The sequence below is a fragment of the Chlamydotis macqueenii genome, chromosome 26 (assembly GCF_036417535.1).
Source record: "Chlamydotis macqueenii isolate bChlMac1 chromosome 26, bChlMac1.mat, whole genome shotgun sequence".
Taxonomy (NCBI): Eukaryota; Metazoa; Chordata; class Aves; order Otidiformes; family Otididae; genus Chlamydotis; species Chlamydotis macqueenii.
Window position 1 is genome coordinate 5,062,545 of NC_141581.1, and position 19,074 is coordinate 5,081,618.

At 50.6% G+C, this 19,074-nt stretch overlaps 1 long non-coding RNA gene across 1 annotated transcript; it reads left to right on the forward strand.

Moving 5' to 3' along the window:
* The first annotated feature begins 1,762 nt into the window (after positions 1-1,762).
* LOC147597580 (uncharacterized) lies at positions 1,763-11,142 on the forward strand. The gene is made up of 3 exons (XR_015261127.1): positions 1,763-1,996; positions 5,104-5,357; positions 11,053-11,142. It is a non-coding gene; the product is annotated as an uncharacterized LOC147597580 (long non-coding RNA).
* The last annotated feature ends 7,932 nt before the right edge of the window (positions 11,143-19,074 follow it).

Here is a 19,074-nt window from a genome sequence, read left to right on the forward strand (position 1 = left end):
CGCTGTTTCCATGGAGATGGGCCTGTCCTGGTACATCCATGTTCATCTGCCTGCTTGGTTTTGAGTGGATTTAGCACTGAAAATGAAGGAGACTCCTGGACAATGGACTGTCCTACAGCTCCCAAAAATCCCACATTGTGCAAGATGCCGTGGAGTCTCCCTTCTGCTCCACACAGACCCCGACCGCGCTGCCGGGCGAAAACGCAGCATCAGGGAAGGGAAGGCGTGAACGCTGCTCTGACACCACGCTGTGATTGTCCATTACTCCATCGGCACCGGAGGAGACGGGAGGCGCGGGAGCAACGCCAGCCTGGCAGGGAGCTCCCAGCAGCCTCCCCGAGATCAAACTGCAGAAGACTGGGTAAAACGGACAGCGGAACAGAAAAAAGGAGGAAGATGCCTCAAGTCAATTACACCAAGAAAAACTCTGCGTGAGGTGAAGGAGCCTCACAGCACAGCCAAGGCAAAGCAAGCAGCTCAAGTCGGGATGTAGATTAGAGCCCCGCGGTCGGAAATAGCAACCAGCAGCCGCCGAGGGAAGGGACTGGCAGGCGAGGTCAGGCCACGGAGGGGCGAGGGGGGCGGCGGGTTGAGCACGCAGGCCTGGGAGAGGGGGTGAGATGTGAGATGTTAGATCCTGAGAGTTCCCTGCTGCGGCTCCCTCCAGAGAGGCCGTGCTCAGCCGGCTCTCGGCAGATGAAAACAGCCGTGGATAGACAGCGAGGGCGCAGGACGCGTGCAGGTACGGCTGGGTAAAACCCCTCTGGAGTGAGGAACCTGCGCACTGCGGGCACGGGGAGCTCGCAGATGCCCTTTGTCACCGACTTTGTCCTGCAAGTTTGCAGTGATTAATTCTTCGGCCGGGCAACGCCGGCACGCCACGGGCCGGGGCGGTTCTAGCCGAATCCCCGTTGCACTGGCGTTGATAGCTCTGTGCGTGAGCGAGGGCGGCTGGAGCCGGGCCCCGGTTGCTCCTGGCGGTGCTGCTCTGGCTGCCAGGCTCCCAGGGATGGGAGCAGCCCCGGTCCTGCCCGCGGGGACCGGTCTGTGGGCAGGGGCCTGCCGAACCAAAGGGCTCCTGTGCTAGCAAGGGCCTGTTGTGGTTCCAAAGGCTTTGCAATGCACGTTTCATTCTTTCTTGTTCCGCCAGGACAAAGGGCTATTTTAATAGCTGTCTATTATAAAGTCTGTTCAGGGGGAGAAAAGGAAGGACTGGTTCAGCCTGCGGCTCGGGGAGCTGGGCTGATATCAATGGCCCGCTTCCAGTAGCGTTCAGCCGGAGACAGCGTCGGCATGGCCCGGGCCAGCGCTGGAGCGTTCCCCAGCCTGTATGCCGTGGGTGCCCGTGCTCAGCCTTGAAGGGGGATATAGAACAATGCACAGGGCTGAATTCTTCTCTCCCGTCCCACCCCTCCTGGTGAAAGCCTGCAGATTCCTGACTTAGGGCGCTTCCTTTGCAAATATTTTCATGCCAATATAAACAGAGCTCTCCAGCCCCTGGTATTCCGGCGAGCAAAGCCCTCACACCAGGCTGCAAAACAGGACAGGCCAATGACACCAAGCTGTCGTGGAGAAATGTGGTTTTGCAGCACGTTCCTTTGGCTGCAGCAGAGCTCCGTCCCACGCTGGGCCTGTCCGCGCCTGATGGAGCCGGCCAGAGGATGACGCGGGCAGGGAGAGAGGCCGGCGGCGGTGGAGCTCGAGAGGCGAGGGACCGGGAGAGAGACTCGGTACGTGAAACCTGACGGCTCTGTGTCAAGGTCTGGCTGCAGCGCAGGGGAACGGAGCTCATCAAATTGAGCCTGGGAAGTTTTCCAAAACCTTGTCTTCACGAGGCAACAGCGTGCAGGTTTGCATAAATATCTCTGAAATTCATCAAACGGCTCAAATGAAATACACGGAGGAAGGAACAACTTCTGCATTTAAATCCGCGCACAGTCGCTCCCCTGTCTTTGAAATCCAGCGACGCCCGCCCCTCCATCAGCCTAGGAGCAAGGTACCTTCCAGATGGTTCCCCCGTCCTAAAAAACCGCACTGCACAGCCGATTAAATTCTGCTTGTTGTAATTAAGCCCGACACAATTAGCTGTCAAGCAGGGCACTCATCTGTTTTATGTTGCAATCTCTTCAACAGGCGAGGCTGCTAGACAAGATTGTCACTTTTCGAAAAGATTTTCATTAGTTACCCTGGGCTCTGTGTCAGGCTGTGAAATATAAAAATGTGCTCTGTAGCCAAGTCAGGGAAATTCTCATTTAATGTTCCACACAGTATTATGAAAGTAATGTACTCTGAAAATGAATGCATTTTGGAACATTTCGGAAGAAATGTAATTTGTCTGCTAAGTAATAACTGCATGTTCATGAATTTACTGATTTTTTTTTTTTTTTTCAATATGCCTTTCGTAAAGTTGGGAAGACTTTTTCTGACCTAAAATGAGAGGAAGAGAAACTGTTGATTTTAATGTTACTCCTCCTTCCCTGCCTCTCTCCCTCCTTCTTTCTTCATTCTTCCTTTCTTTCCCATCACTGCACCCTCAGCGCAGGAACCAGGCCCTGTCCAACAGAAGTGGAAGCTTGGCAGAGAAATACGCAGCTCAAAATGGAAAAGACAGAAAATACTTGCGGTCAGTGAGGAACGAGGGAGCTCCTCCCTTTGCTCCAGTTCGTGGGGAGAAGCGTTACACCTTCAGCTCCTGCGCTGGAGCAGTCGTGGCTTTGGGTGCAGGTCTGGTTCCCGGAGCCGGGGATCTTGCGTGGCCAGGGAGATGGGAGGCAGAGCTGAGCGGCCGCTGAAAGGCTGGCCGAGCTTTCCACCAGAAGAGAACCAGCTGAGCCAGTTACTGGGTTCAGCTGGGCAGAGGGGGAAATGAAAAACTGGATTTGTGGCCACAGGTTGGAAAAAAAGAGTGAAATAGGTGAGAAATCACAGTGAGAGCTGGAACTGTAGCTACAACTGGTGTGAGTGAGCTCCACAAGCTTCTGCGTTCCTTCAGCTGTGATTTTGGTAGCTGAAGGATGAAGTGGTCCAGGCCTGGGTCAGCCAGCGGGGCCGGGGCGGTGGTGTCACCGCACCCTCCAGGCCGCGGTTGGAAATTATTCTCCTCGGATCTGTTAATACCCCCACGCTTGCGTACTTAGGGCCCTGTGTGGCCTTGAACAGGAACAAGAAGTGGCACGTACTATCCTCTCCGTCTGTCTGTACAAACTGGGACTGTCGGTTGGCGTGTTGAGATGAAATACAGTTTTCAGATCATCAGAAGTTACACGGTGGAGTTTGAACCCCGCTGTGACAAGCGCTACCCAGCTTTGTTTGCTGCCTGTTGCTGGCCATTAACTCCCCGGGCAGGCTCTCGGATTCAGAATTCAAGTGGCTTTAATCAGGCTTCGTTTTCCCTCCTTGGGAAGGAGTAAAGTTCATTCAAATTATCACCACTTTATCTCAGATAGAAACACCCCCACGTGAGGTTCAGTGTGCGTTTTAAAGATTTCTCTCCATGGCACACCTTTTCCTCACTCAGCTTGCCTTTGTGGCGAGGCCTTTTGTTGAAAGAAAGCTCCCATTTTTCCAGGAGCCGTTCTGGAAGTTGTCTCGTTCCTGCCCTGGGTGTCCACAGAGGGCCGGGAGCTCAGGGCTGGAGCGGAGCCCGGTCCGTGAGCGTTCAGCCGCAGAAGGAAGGGCAGGAAGAACTCCATGGAGCACGTAAAAGCAGAGCGGGTGAGCAGGAAAACATTGTCTCTTAACTGAGCTGGGGAAGGAGTTGGTGATTACAAGGCTTGCAGATGTTTGTTGACGAGAGCTGCCTTTCTGCGGTCTCCATTGGACAGAAGCATCCAAGCTGCCCTTGAGAGAGCGTCGTGCGGGGAGGAGCTGAACCAGAGCGGCCGTGTGCGTGGTGCATATGCGCCATTTCAGTGCAGCGAGCGCTTTGGGTCCAAAAAGCCCAGCGCCAGAGCTTTTCCCCTCCAGCACCTTCCCTTGCTCCAGCCAGGGGCAGAATCACCATGGAGCAGCGCAGAATAAAGCGGGGCTCGCTCTCGTGTCCCCAGGGCTGGTCATAAAGACGGTCACGCACACCGTGGCGTGCAGGGACGAGGCAGGACCATGTGGAGTCGCGGTTCGTTTGCCACAATGCCAGCCTGCATAAACAGAGTCAATGGAACAGTCTGAGCCAGGAGAGGCTCGGTGTCCGTGCTGGAGAGCTCAGCTGCACCGGGGCTGTTTGGCCGGGTCTCTAGACATCTGCTCTCCACCCTGAGCTACTGCTCCAGCTCAGCTGCCAGGGCTTTAACCTCCCAGAGAAACGGCTCGCATCTTTTTTTTATGCTGGGATGAAACGCCTGGGCAGGAGACACAGATGTACAGCAGCTCTGCTCCAACTCCTTTAGCAGCGATGGGTCTGGCGGATGCCGCCCCAAACACCCGGCTTCCCCCGCGCGCGGCTGGCTGCGCGTGGGGCTGGGCCCACTGCGTGGCTCGGCTGGCGCCGGCGCCCGGAGGGATGCTGGCTCTGCGGCTGCAGGTGGCTGGCGCGCAGCGGGTACGCGCTAGCAGGGACTCCTGGCTTGCTGCGACTTGCTGCTTTATTGCAAATGGCTTTGGCCAGAGCTGCTGTGGTAACAGTAAATCCACCGCCCCAAAATCCCTTCCTGCTCCATCCTTTCGCTGGATCTGCTGCTGGCAGAGGTTTTGCCAGCACCAGGTGCAAGGGGCCGCGCGGGCGGTGCAGTGAACCCCAGCTCTGATTTTTTTTATGTCTGTTTAACCCTTTCCTCCTTCCATTCATAGTGTCAGTGGGACTCCCTCCCTTCCTAGGTAACCAAACTGAGAGGTATTTTCCCCTTTTAACACTGGGAGAAGAGTTAGGAAGAGATCACTGAAAGAAAAAGGCCTCCAGGTTCTGGAACCAACCTCCAGTTGCCTCTCTCCTCCCCATCCCGCTGCCGCTCGCCGCGGGCTGGGATATGCGGGCAGCCCCGTTTGGGTTCTTGTTTGGCTTTAGTGTGGGACATCGCGTAAGCAGAGGCCTCAGCGTTTACCCCCGTGCTTGAGCTGAAGCCTGTGCTTAAGGAAAGGAGTCTCACAGCCCTTTTGCTTCTTCCTCAGCATCTCTCACGAGGGCCAAAGAGTCCTGCCAGTCCCGGCTGGTTTATCGCGCTGGACCGTCGGCCGCGACACGCTGCACGGCTGCTCGCGATGCCCCGATGCATTCAGAGCCTTCATCAGGTTTCATCGAAGGTTTTCATCAGCGAAGGTTTTCCCGCAGTGACCTCCTACGCATCGCAAACCACTAAGTATCACTCCAGTTCTCCCAAAAAGAACCCGAAGGGACGGAAGAGAAGCTCTCTGTTGTCTTTCAGGTAAGCAAATTGAAATACGTAACTCTGTCTGACAGGTTCAATTATTATGCTTTTAACTGCACTACAAGAGAGGGGGAAAAAAAAAGAGATTTATCACAAAAGATTATTTTTGAGGAAGGGGAGGGAGAACGGGGGAACTCTAGAATGTTTTATTTATGGGAAAACTGCAAATTACCTTAATAAATTTCTTTACTAAGCTGTGTCAGCTACTAAAACATTGTTCTTTGTGGGTGAATAACTTTTAATTTGAGTGTTCTAGTATTCAGCAGAGTGAGGTAATGGATTAGCAATTGCCTGTATTGTAAATGTCATCTTGGCATAATTAGGGTGATTATTGTTAACCAGCGGAGTTTAGTATTTATCTGTCACTGGGTGAGAGAATATAACAAAGCCCCAATTAGTTATAAACGGTGGTGGGTGGCGGGAACGGAACACGGCCTCTGAAACGCTGTTTTGGTTTTAAATTTATTTCAGTGTTTATTTGGTTTTCACATCCACATTAACGCGATCTCCCCCCGACAGGAGGGGGAGCGAGTCACGTGCGCGTGTGGATGCTGCGTGTGTCAGGCCAGGAATCGCAGGCGGCGGGAGCGGGAAAACTCCAGTTTCCAGTTTCCTGACCAAAGCACAGGTTGCTGCCTGCCTGTTCTGGAGCAGGAATGTGTAAACTGTCCTCCACTGCACCCAGCTGGAAATACACGTGATCCCTGAATCAGTCCAGTATTGCAGGCGCAAGAAAGCCTAAAAAAGCGTAAGAAAATATTTTTAACTGACTCCATCCTGATTTCTCTTTTCCTGATCCACTCGTGTTTCTCCCCTAGCCCTAGGAGTCGTATTTGCCCCTCAGATGGGCCAAGGGGATGTTTGATCCGTGCTAACAGTCGCTCCTCTAGAGATGGGAGCAGAGCAGCGGTAGAAGTTCACATCAGTAGAAAAGGGAAGACGGCAAACATTGCTCTCGCTTACGGCCGTCTCTGGTGCTTCCGCTAGCTCCAGTGCCCAGACATTCGCACCGGCTGGTCGCAGTGCAGCTTGGGCGGCTTTTCCAAAGCCAGCCCTCAGCAGTGCAGGCAGGAACCGCCCGACGGGGCTGCGCTCGCTGTGTCGTGGTCTCTGCTGGACCCCAGCACGCCCGCACTCGGCGCCAAGGTCAAGGTTTAGGTCTTAACTCCCAGTTCGGCTCCTCGCTGCCCGTTCGTTCCCAGCCACGCCCTGTCTCTGTCGGTCAAATGGATGCTTTAGGGGGAAGTGGTCTGAGTTCAGCCGTGCAAGGGAAGGGATGCAAAACCTCATTACAGGCAGCTATGGATCGGTGCCCTCGTTGGAAGCATCGTCTCCTTTCCCCCCGGGGCAGTCAGCAGCTGGCTCAAGGCACCGGGGTTAATGTCCTTTGCGAATACTTATCCGGCCTAATAGAACTGGGGATATTGCTATCACTCGCAGATATTTCAAATCCTTCCTCTTAATCCTGACAAGCTCTTGCCCTTAATAACTTCAGTGGGACTTTTGCCAGAGCAAAGACTGTCAAGTCAGATTCTCAAATGAAATGAAAAGAAAACCAGGAAGGGAAGTTCAAGGTGAGGGGTTTTTTCCTTGGTGCTTTTTATGGATGTTCAGAGCTGGAAGCTGTTTTTTTTTCCTTCTGATTATCTAAATGATGGATGAGTCAAACGTCCTGAGAAATATTTCCAGACCCAGACACAAATGACAGAGGATGAACTGAGCAAAGCCATCAGGGGCTGAGAAAAGACAGAGAAAGAAGACTTAGGGAGCTGATAGGGAAATAAAAGATTCGGTGGGAAGAAGGAAGGAGGTTTCAGCGGAAAGCAGGGATCATGTACTTTATGAAGCTTACACACAGAAAGAGTTTATACGTTGTCAATTAATGGATATTTAAGTACATTGTAATAATCAGTTGGTTTAGGCTATCGCAGACCACAGGTTGCTTGTGGCCGCAGTGTGTTAGGTGGTAGCTCTTTAAATTCTTTGGAAAGCTTCTGCGGTGCTCAGTCTCCTCTGGCACAGATTATCTCAGCTTGCTTTAAAAATGGGAGGAACGTTTCTGTGCTCTCTCCATGGCAGAAAACCTAGAAAACGTGAAGCTGAGAGCCACAAAGCAAATAAAGATCCAGTTCTTGTTTTAAGACATTCTCTAATTGCTGAAAACGCTACACTAGGGAGGGAAGAGGCTTGGTCAATGGTTTGCAGGGCTTAGGGCAAGTGCTGCTGATTAGCAACGAGCTTTTGTCAGGATATGAGCCATGGGAGACAACGAGCAGCAGGAACGGAAGGTTTGAGCTGCTCAGAGGAAGAACTGGCATTTTCCTGCACCTCTGAGAAGCAGGCATGAGGTGCCATGGGATCCCTCCGGGCACCAGCTCGGAACCAGGAGGGATCTCTGCCCAGCTGAGCCATGTCCAGCCCAGCACCGTGTGAAGTTTGTCGAGCTGATACCCCCTGGGGAGCTGGTATCCCCCCAGGCCAAGCTAGCCCCCAACCGTTTATTTTTCTCCTAGTGCGCAGAGATTCACCTTTTCCCTCAAGGAAGGAACTGACGTCACCACCTGAAAATCTGCACCATCTCTGGGAGGATCCAGGAGCCTGCAGCAGCCAGAGGCTTGCCAGTGAAAATAGGGTTTGACCTGGTTTTGGAGTGGGTGCGACCTGGATTTACTCCCCACAAGACTGCACAGGTACTGCTTCCATTGTCAACGATTCAAAGCTTGTAAATATCCAGTAAGCCTAACTTCGATCCCGGTTATACCTCAAACAAGCCCGTAAATCCAGTGTATTTTTTTTGCAAATGCAGCCAAAGTTCTGCTATTATTTATTTAGATGCATCTGGGAGCTTACAAATTTGCAACGATTTGCCAGCACAAATATTTTTCAAAAAAGCGTTTTCCTCCTTCTCTGTAAATATTCTGCCTCCAGCCTTTGTGGGGAAAAAGATGTTTTGGCCAAAGTAGGAAAAAATAAAAATCTATAAGCATTTTATAGAACTCGTCAGATACAATTTTAGTTTAGTTTTACAGAGAAGCAGGACCTTCTATTCTCTTCAGCATCTATGGGAAGGTCAATATCAGTTCTATAAAACCTTCAGCAGCGCAGTTTTTTACATGGGCATGTCCGCTATCCACAGAAAGTCAATAGATACGCTCCAAGCAATTCCTGAACAGAACAATGAGGGATCAAAAGGGAACTTTGGAGAGGTTGAGCTCGCTTGTATGAACTGAAGCAGAGTCTAATTCCATAAAGGCTTGATCCATCCCCTGCTGAGAGATATGAAATTGCTTCCACAGAAACAGAACCTGACCTTCACCACGAGACAAGCCAGGACCTGGAGGAGCCCTGGCTGCTTAACACAGGCACGGACACGCCAGCAGCCAGCTCCTCACCCTGCCTTGGTGCAGATTGCAGTCAGTCCCTCAGAGAAAATAGAAGTTCCTCGTAATGAACGGAGCGGGAGGGTTGGCTCGGTAGCACCATTTAACGCCTGATAATCCCTCATCCCAATTTGCTTCAGTTTATTAGATGTCCCTGGAAATAGACGTGATGGAAATGCCATGGAAACATGACAGCAAGTAGAGCTGTCAGTTCATGACATCGCTGGATTCTTCAGGGAGAGCAGAGCTGGCATGACATGGGCCACTCCCTCTCCTCTTCCCAGCTTCATGTCAAGAGCATGAAGATATCCCCATGAAGGGCACTTTTTCATCAGATCTGGAGGGAAAATCAAGCCAGCCATGTCCACAACTGTCAGTGCTGACAATCCTCCTGTAGTAGCAGCAGAAATCCCAGTACTGGCAGAAAGGGGCAGATGGAACTGGCTGACCTATGCTGCTCGCATCTGGAGACACTGGAGGGGAGTGCGACGTCCCTCCCCCCAGCCCCCACGCCTCAGCATCCCCGCTTGGCTTGGATAATTTACTTTTAATAGTCTGGTTACAAATGAGATTGCAAAGGAAGCACGCGACTCAGAGCAGGGATTTCTGAGTCACATTCTCATTTCCCCCTCGTGCCTGCTAGGCCTCTAGTCAACTACAAAGAGACATTAAGAAAGCACTGAGAATTCTTTATCTGCCGAGATTCGGGAACTGGTACGGTGAGCAGGCAATAATGGATTCTGTGTATTTGCAATAAGTCCCCGCGGCAGCAACCGAACAGGGGAGACAGGAAGTTTGAGCGCTCAGGACACAGAGTGCCCGGACCAGGAGGCCAGCGGCGGACAGAAAGCGGGCGAGCAGGGTCTGAGTTTGGGTGGAGACGTCTTTCCCGGTCTCTCAGGAGGCCTGTGGCTGTGCCTCTGCCTCATTCCCTGGGAAACCCAAGTAATTAAGTAGCTGTCGTCTATGCTTTGAGACATCTTCTGCATCACCCCCCAACGTGTACTGCGTCACTTGGGCCAGGTTAAACTGGAGCGTGCAGATGGGAAGAGAAAAGGGGCCACATCCTCCCTCTGCCTGCGATGCTCCTGGCTGTAACACCAGTTCAGCAGACAACTGCGGGTACTGGGAAAATCAGGCCTAGGGAATCGACGGGCCAGTGTCCCTCCAAGGCAAAGAAATCAATGCAAAAATCCAGTAGAGGTTAAAAACACATGTACAGAACTAATTACAGAAAGAGAGCTAAGCCTGGGGTGGATGAGAGTCCTTGATAAAGGAAATGGCTCCACCAGGTAAATGGAGCGGTTGGCCTCAATGGCTTGAGTTATTTATTTTATTTTTTCTCTTTCTCCATGTAGGTCAGATGTCTTCCCGAGGGGGTTTCTCTTAACCTCCCTCTTAGGATCTCAATTACACACTCAGCATAGATTAACAACAACAACAGATAATAGAACAGTTAGAGCAAAAGAAACCTCAGAGGAAAACACAGTGCACTTAGAGCAGAACGAATAGCAAAGGGTTCCTGGAGAAGGAAAATCAATGTGGCTGATATTTATTACGCTCTTTATGGAGAGAGGTGGGACTCAACCAAAGCCCGCTTAGAGTTCTGTTCTGCTTGGGCTTTGCCATAAACAAAAATAACAGGTCCAGCCCTTCGTTACAGTTTTGTGCTCAGCACATTTTAATTAGGGTTAGGAAAATAGACAGGGAGGAGAAAAAAAAAGCAAGAAAAAAAAATAAAGAGAAAGAAAAGAGGTGAGAAAAATCGCATTGGTTCTGTTCAGGCTTCTGTTGGGTCTTCCAGAAGCAACATCCCCTTCCACTTGGATTGGAGAGTTGCTCTTCAAACGGCCTTTTGATGCCACACGTGAAGAGAAAACAACCAACCATGAGCAGGGAGGGGAAAGGGGAAAAAAAGAAGGCAAACAGTGCAATGTGTGTGGACTCTAACACTGCACAGCATCCCACGCTGGGAAGCAGAGACCAGTGGCGGTGACTGGAATTCAGCACGAGCAGGAACGAAGTAGAAAAAGAAAGGGCAGAGGCAAAGCGCGTTGTGAGTCATTAAGTCCTTCTGGCTTTCGTGCCCTTGCCTCCCAGCACACGCACAGCAAGGCAGGCACAGAGCCGTGCAGCGGCAGCGCACGGGAACGCTCCTCTGCGCCTGTGCTCACCTGCGCTTGCAGGGACAGAGCCGTGAGCTCCGTGAGGGACTGCCTGGCCCCAGGGCTATGGCCTGGGCCACCGGAGCAAGCGCCACGCTGGCTTGTGTGCGCACAAAGTCAAATACATGCGTGTGTGTTTGTGTGCAGGTGTCTGCAGTGACCCACAAAACGTCTTCTCCCAGCTTGATCCGTCCTGTTACATGACTGACTGTGCTGGGACGTGGTGGAGATTGATAGCGTTGAGATCGGACTCCGGTCAAGGAATTTGAGATCAGATTTGAGGTGAGTCTTGCTTCAAGTGTAGCTCAAAATCAAATTATTTTAGTTGTGGCAGGGAGGGGGGAGAGAAATGGAGTAGGTGAAATAATAGCTACTGTCTAGCTAAGATAAGCCAGGCAAGACAAAATATTAATTCTGATTCTGTTAGCACACCAAACAGAGCGCGCCGTAATTCCATCCACCTGTCCAAATCGGGGAAAACTACTGTCACCAGTGGTGCATAATTCAGGGGTGATAAATCATTAAAACCAGGGAGAAATGGTAATACCCCACTATGTGCTGCCATTGATAATAAGCCTGTCTGGGAAAGGGAGATCCTCTGAGTTCGTGGCTCGCTTTTCTCTGTGAATAGAAGTGTGGGTAGGCTTTGAAGTTCTCTTACGGTTCACGAGCCTCGCTGACGGTGGAGAATGTTTCCAACCCAGACTGCAGGCTGATGTCTTGTATCTCCCGTTGCACAAGCCCCACAGCAGGCTGAATTTGAGCCGTCTCCTCAAGCTCCCGGCTGTGTCCGTCCGCTTGCTCCAAAGGGTGGGTGGGATGACTTTTCCTGAAGATAAAGCCCTGCCGTGCTGCACTCTGCTTGCTCCCAGCTCTGCCAGTGATTTGCTGTGTCATCTTGAGCAATCGCTATGGCTAGACACGTCCCCTTTCAGGTCAGATGGCTCATACAGGTGTCCTCATTAACCTCATTAGCTAATGAGCCAAACTGATCACACACGTCTGCTGCTGAGACTTACTTTGAGTCTTGGAGTGCAAGTGTTGCTCACCAGCCCACAGGAATCCGTCCAGTATGATCAAAAGTCTCTTCCCAGCATCTGCCAGCGCAGCAGGGGTGAAAGGAGATCGAACCGGACTCGGTGTTTGGAAAACAGAGGTGTTGGCGGTGAAACACAAGGAGTTCAAACCAGGATCGAGACAAAACTGTCCCCAGCTCTGTGCAATGCATGTGTTTCAGAAAGAGGGCACAGCCGGTTTATGGAGTTTTGTCATTTTCCCCGCTGCTCCAATGACTTCGGGCTGCCCTGAGGAGCGGGGCCGCAATCACCACCAGACACCAAACAAAGACAGGAGAAAAATCTCCTGGTTTAGGGAAGGAGGGGAACCTGTGGCTCAAGCTGTGTCTCTACAGGAGCTGGAGAAAGCTGCAGCTTCCTGCGGCCACCTGGAGCTTAATTGCCACTTAAAGGAATTATCTTGTGCCTTTATCCCTGAGAAAAACAACTATTTGTATGGAGCAGACAGACAGATAGGGAAGCACACCAGGAATGGCTTTGCAGACCTGCTTCTCCTCCTTTCCCTGTGTTCAAAGTGAAGGAAAATAGAAACAAAATTCAGTCGACAGCAACAGGAAGAGAAGAGGTGCTGGGCAGAGCATGAGCCTCCAGAAGCTGGGATAGGAGAGCACAGACATTTCCAAGCATCCCCTGGTCTTGTGTTCCTTCTCAAGCACCTGCGGCGGGGCGCTGGCACGCGCTCCTGACGGCTGACCATGCGTCTCACCGAGGGCACCTGTAGCTCATCTCTCAGGGCAGCTTTTGCTGCTTTTGGCATTACCATAATTAATGTTTTTAGGGAGCTCTCCCAGCATTTGATAGCCCAGTACCTTCACTGGGATTCTGTTAGGAAGATTATTTCTTCTCTCCTTTAAAGGAAAAAGGAAGCTCTTTTCTCTTTCACGGGTACCAGGAATAACTCCTTGCTGAAATGAGCTACTCGCTGTGAGAGAAAGCACTGCTCTGACAGGCTTGAAAACTGACAGCTTACTATTAAACTACAGAAAAGTCACCTCCCCAGTGATGGTGGAGGCTTAGCAGCAGGAGACTTCTCTTCCAGCATCCTTTTGCTATACTAAAAGCTTCAGAGGAAGTTGTAAGAAACCAGAACTGGGCAGGTGTAGCCTGATGTACGCAGAGTTTAAACTAGCCTTGGCTTAAGCCCTGGATTGTTTTTTTTTCCCCTCTTCATTGTCATACAGTCTCGCCCCATCACATCATGTCCAGACTCTCTTCTGAACGTCTCTGAGCATCCAGGCCTCTTTACCACACTGCGGCAGTCTGAACGGATATCCCGCAGTAAAAATGGACTTCAGTGCTTAGGGCTAGAGCAAGGCTCCAGCTACTCATTCTTCCTTTTTTCTTCTTTTATTCCTAACATTAGTGTCTCATTAGTCTATGGGTGGCTGTCCTTACTCAGAGCTCTGTCCCACCTCAGCCTGATGTCCCTGTCTCTCCTTCTTCACCCAAGCATCTCTGGACGCGTGGATCCATGTCCATTATCTGTTGCGTTCTCAGCGTATGGCTTTCCAGCACTTCCTTGTAGAAGCACTAAAATCTCCTAAAATAATCCAGACTCTCTCCCATACCACCGCATTCTCCAATTCACAGTCAGGAGCTGTCGCCAAAGGCTTATATTTAAAAAACTTATTGTGCCTTTTTTCACAATGAAATATTTTCATTCAAACCATCCAGCGTTACCTGCGCGTGCCCTGGGAGGCAGAGCAGACAGTGGGAAGGTCCTCAAACTACCGGCGTAAAAAGGGATTGATTGAAGGACGGCTCTGGGTCAGCAGGACATGTTCTAGACATTCATATCCCGAGTAGGTAAGACTGGCATTTTGGAAGAATCATTTTTTTAGGAAATAACACATATCCTGGAGCAGCTACTTCCCTGATCAAAAAGCTTTATACCTAGCAGTTTCTTGCTTTCATTTTCTTGCCCTTGATCCCCAGCTCACGTGTATCAGCATCTCTTTACAGAAGTCAACAGAGATACATCTGCTAAAGATCTGGCCCAGGTCTTAGACTATATGACAAACAAGTTTCAAAGAGATTCTTGGCAAGTTAAGAAGGAAAAGAAAAGTCTTTTTGTACTCTGGAATTTCCCAGGAATAAACCAAATGCACAGTCAAAGCCATTCAAATGACATTTTGGGAGATCAGTCAAAAAAATCTATTAATGAATTTCCTTTAAACAGATGGAGTTTGCAAATTTACTTTGGGCTTATAGGCTAACCTGTTCTATTGCCACCGTGGCCAAACCTGACTTCTGACATAAGACCCAGCTCTGTGTTCACAAGAGTCTCCGTGCTGAAATGGGTGGGATTCTGCCCAACACAGATAGGGTTTAATTAGAGGAATAACTTCATAAGAATCTTGTCAAGGTTGTATCGCCTCTTGAAGCCACGTTACACACATATTCAAGTAAGTCAGGCATATACCCACTGAAAACCACTCGATTTTTCAGAACATAAGATCAGAATCAAGCTAGGGTCTGACATCCGTACTCGCATAAAGCAGTGCTGTACCCTGGGGAGAGCTGTTCTGCAATCGATGTGACTAGTCACTCGGTAAATCTCTGCGCAGCACAGGCTAGTCCACAGCATTTACAGCTGCAGGTTGTAGCTACAAGCTTGGGCCTGGCTCCCCACTGCACAGTGTGAACTGTAAATTACAGCATTCCTGCCTTTAAGGTCCTTACCTAAAGAGTTTTATTCCTATAAAAGCAAATAACTGCCGCCCATCTTCTTGTATTGCTGGAGCAGAAAATGTCTCTGCCATTGTGATTCTCTCTTGACTGGTCCCACTCCACCCACCTCAACAGAGTCTTTATGGTCCTGTGCACCGGGATTGTTTGCAGGCAGTGGGTAAAGAGCAGTGATGCTGCTGAGGCTCTCCAAGGAGCCTGACAAATTGACTTTAGCTGGTTCCCTGGGATTACACGTTCTTTGCAGTCCAGTGCTGCCCGTGACTGCATATGGTCAGCTGGGCTTGGGCTGGCACCCACTTACTTTTCATTTCTCCTTTCTGTTTGCTTCCAGTTTGCACACGCCAGCTTCACCAGCATGGATGAAACAAGCTCGTGGTGTGTGGCAAACATGTAACTGCTGTGAGCAGTGAGTAAGCCGGAGCTTTTGTTTGCGTATCAACAGCCCAGCTGTCGGGTGCATCCTGGCTGCAGGCGTTTATTCCAGGGGTGCTGTAAAGCGCAGAAACAAGATAGCAAGCCATCGCTCACCACGCAGGGCCTGCACCGCAGTGAGAAAGCACAGCTGACCCGCAGGAATGAACCTAAGCAGGAGTAAGCCGTGATAACCACAGCTCTTTGCAAGCCCCTGTTTCATCAGGGAGACTTTCATAGCTTTATAAAATCAGGAAAGTATTTATTATAACAATTTACTACTGCGAGGCAGCAGCTGGCACATTCAGGTGCTGGGTGAGGTCCACGCGTGCTTTGTTGCTAATGATCCCGCAGAGGGTGATGGTGCACGTCTCAGGTTGAACCTCTGCACCCTAACGCAGCCGTAGACAGCGACCACGTGAAGGGTGACAATCTTGCCCTGTTAACTTCCTGAGGATCCTGCAGAAAATCCGTGGCAGAGGAGCACAAACAGGGGTTGCTGACCACACCGCTCCCCCAGTTCTTCGAGACTGAGGCAGGCCGGGCTCTGTGGTATTTGGACATCAGGCCCTGGCCAGTCCCATGAAAGACGGGCGTCCAGGCAAGCAGTTCTCCAGCTTTCAGAGAGCTCTTTATGCTGGAAACACTCCCCACAACTGTTATTGCCACATTTACCTGGTTACCAACAAGATTTGTATTTGAATAATGGCTTTGCCTCTCCCTGAATCCCATTGACTTACGGCTTTAGTTTGTTTGTGTATCGTCTTCTCCTCCTCTTGCTTTAATTAAGATGCGTTTTACTAATTATCCGAAGAGAAGCATGAACACAGATTGAAAACTGAGGTATGCAGGAAGCTGGGGTGACTGAGGTTCACAGGAGGGGGCTGACGTGGCCGTGATCTTGCTCAGACATTGCGCTTTTCCAGTGACTTTCAGCCAGGGAGTCAAATTTGCTGCTCAGAGATTAATTAACCCTCGTGCTTCCCCCATGAAGAGTGCCCCATGAGTTACAGGCTCCCGTGGCCAGGCACACGGAGGCACAGAGAGGAGACTGAAAGGTCTGTGCATCCTAGGAAATAGCTGGCCCTGACCACTGCTGGTGGCAAGGCAATAAATCTGAGGTGCTTTGGGGAAATCAGAACAGTTGTTGCTAAGGTCTGTCCTCCGGTGAGCTCTGCGTTGTGAACACAGAGGAACAGGACCAGGTTTAAGAGACTCCAAAACCAAGCTCAGTTCTTCAGATTCATCATTTAGGTTCTGAAAATGCTAGCAAGAGCAGGGCATTTTGTTGATGTCTGTTTGCAGGGTTTTTTTTTTTGTTGTTTGAAAAAGGCTAATCAGCTATCAGGATGCAGAGGCAATTGCTTAAATGTAAAGGAAAAGGAAGAAATTGTTCAAAGCCATTCAGATGAGGTGGCACGGTTTGCGTTTTGATGTCGGTGTGCAGCCAACTGAGAAATGCTGAGCCGCAGTCTCATGTAAATCTAGATGAATTCCATTAGAATCAACAGACTTGCTTCCAATTTATTCTGATGTAACAGAGAGCATGATATTTCCGTTCAGATTTACATTAGATTTGTTTCCTCTTTTCCATAATTCAGTCAGTTTCCATTGTGTACACAGAGAGCCTGGGCCAGATCTTGATCTCGTTTGCACTGGATGAGAACAATTGTTTCCAATGGAGCTACACTGGATTTATAATTGCCTAAACGGGAGCAGAACTGGGTCTGTTCCAAGTGAGAATTTCCCAGGGCATTGCTGAGTGAGACGCCCCTGCTGTGCTGAAGTGATCAGGTGCTTTGCCACAGATTTCAGTGGAGAATTTTCATCTCGGTCCTGGACTAGAGCCCTGAGCTCGGCAGCTGCTGCTTCACACGCCCAAAGCCCCTCTTTCCTTCAGCAGATGAGCTCACAAGCCAACACCGCCACCATCTCGTGACCTAACATACAAATACCACGCGTCGGCTTAGGAGAAAGTCAGGAAAAGTTCAGCCTTGCCTGGCAGAAGTCCTCCTCAAAAGCTATCTTGGCCCCGATATATTTAATTTGTCACGCGCACTGTTTGTAACCCAAGTTCTCCGTGTTGCCTTTTGCTTCCTACAGATCTTGTTCCCCGGAGGCCTTTCCGAGTCGCCTTGTTCCGTTGTAATTGGAAACGTTAGGAGCAGTACAATGATTCTCTGGCAGATAAGGCTGGCTGTTTTGGTGGCCACGCTGCTGGTGATAGATTGGGTTATTACTAATAACTAATAAGAGGGTTATTCCCAGCAACGTGTGCAATCCAATGGATTTACTCTCCCCACTGAAGCTGCTTATTTCACTGCTAGAGGGAAAATCAGGCTGTTTGGAGTCATTTATGGTAGCTGCAGCAGCTTTTCTGCAGAGATACACGTGCTGTGTTCCATTGCTTCTAGAAGGACTTTGAACTCTGCTTCCGCACCTCTCCCTCGCGTTCCCTGCTGTCCTCCTGGAGCCACCGCTTTGATGTGACGCGACCAGGCGTCGCTCTCACTCGGGATCTTATGAGTACTGTACAAGCTCAACTCACCCTCAAAACGCTGGCCTCCTGACTGCCAGCTGTAACACTTTGTGAGCGTGGATATTCCTCCTCGGTTCTCCAAGATGAGTTTTGCTGTGAAAACACGCGGCTGGATTCTTTGTTACGCGGACCCCGGGGAAATGCAAAGCTGCTGTGCAGTAAAAGCAGCTCCATCAGCAGCACATCCCTTTACACCGACACGGCTTGCCGTTTGAAATGAAAGTGCACCTCTTCTGTTGGCATCTGCAGGACTCCTGCATGTTTAATTCCACAGTAACTTTAGGTTCCTTTACAAATTTAAATATTTATCTTAATTTACAACATTTAGCACCAGACGTGGGAAGACAACAATTACAAGAACAACGGTAACGACACCAATGACACCAGCACTTACAAGGCTGTCAGCATTAGGAGCACATTATGTGGCAGATTGAAATTTCAGCATCTCTACTCTTCTCTCACCACGGCATCTCAGCCCTGTGCTGAGAGACTGGAAATTACCCTGTGGCTTTGGCCTGCAGTATATAAACCAGAGCCTTGAAAAAAACAAGGCAATCATCAAATTTCCAGCGTAGGCAGCAATCTGTCTGTTAGGTTTGCACACACACGCATTATCAGGGCCCGCGAGCGCCTAAAGGCAGCCGAGCACGGAGCAGCTCGTGCCCATAAAACACAAAGGCACACCGGGTTCTCGTCTGTCTGATGCTTCACAGCACGCAGGAACGGAGCGGGACCCGCCATGCCGTAACGAAGGCTGACACAAATACTTATTTGTGATTTTTGTTCCCCACGGTTTTTATTCCGCCATGCAATTTGCATTACAACGGGATCCTATATTGTCCATTTTAGCAGGCAAAGAGCAATCTGATACAGATTATAGTCGTGAGGTAAGGCAGCAGTGTCACAAAATAGGTGCTGCCAGCCAAAGACAGCCCCCCTGCCTCCCAGGGTTTGACATCAGCTGATGAAGCAACTGGCCAGCACTGCCTGGAATTAACGTAAAGTCAAAAAAAAAACCCCAAGACAGTGGGAGTCTGCTTTACCAACCTAAAAGTGCCGCAAACCCTGTCGTCGGGGCTTGCTGCTGGCCCTGAGTGTCTGGGGCAGTGTAGTCCTGAGAGCACCTTTGGGTGGCGCGGTGCTGCTGTCCCCAGTGAAGGGACACCTGCGAGTGGCACCCCACAGGGCCAGCGTGGCACGATGGCCTGGCCTGATGGCCCTGCGAGGGAGCGCTGGCACACCTGCCTGGAGAAGGGAGCCCCCGCGAAGCACCGCTGCTCCCACCATGTTGCTGGGAGCCCCTGGGAGGTAAGGAGGCACATCTGGCCTCAGCAGCCTGTCTGAGGTAGCACAGCCTTGGGGACACAGCCCCAGAAAGCAGCGTGCAGCCCTGAAAAGAAAGCCACGTGGCTGAAAACCAGGAACACTGGGAAAGAGAGCACTTCCAGGAGG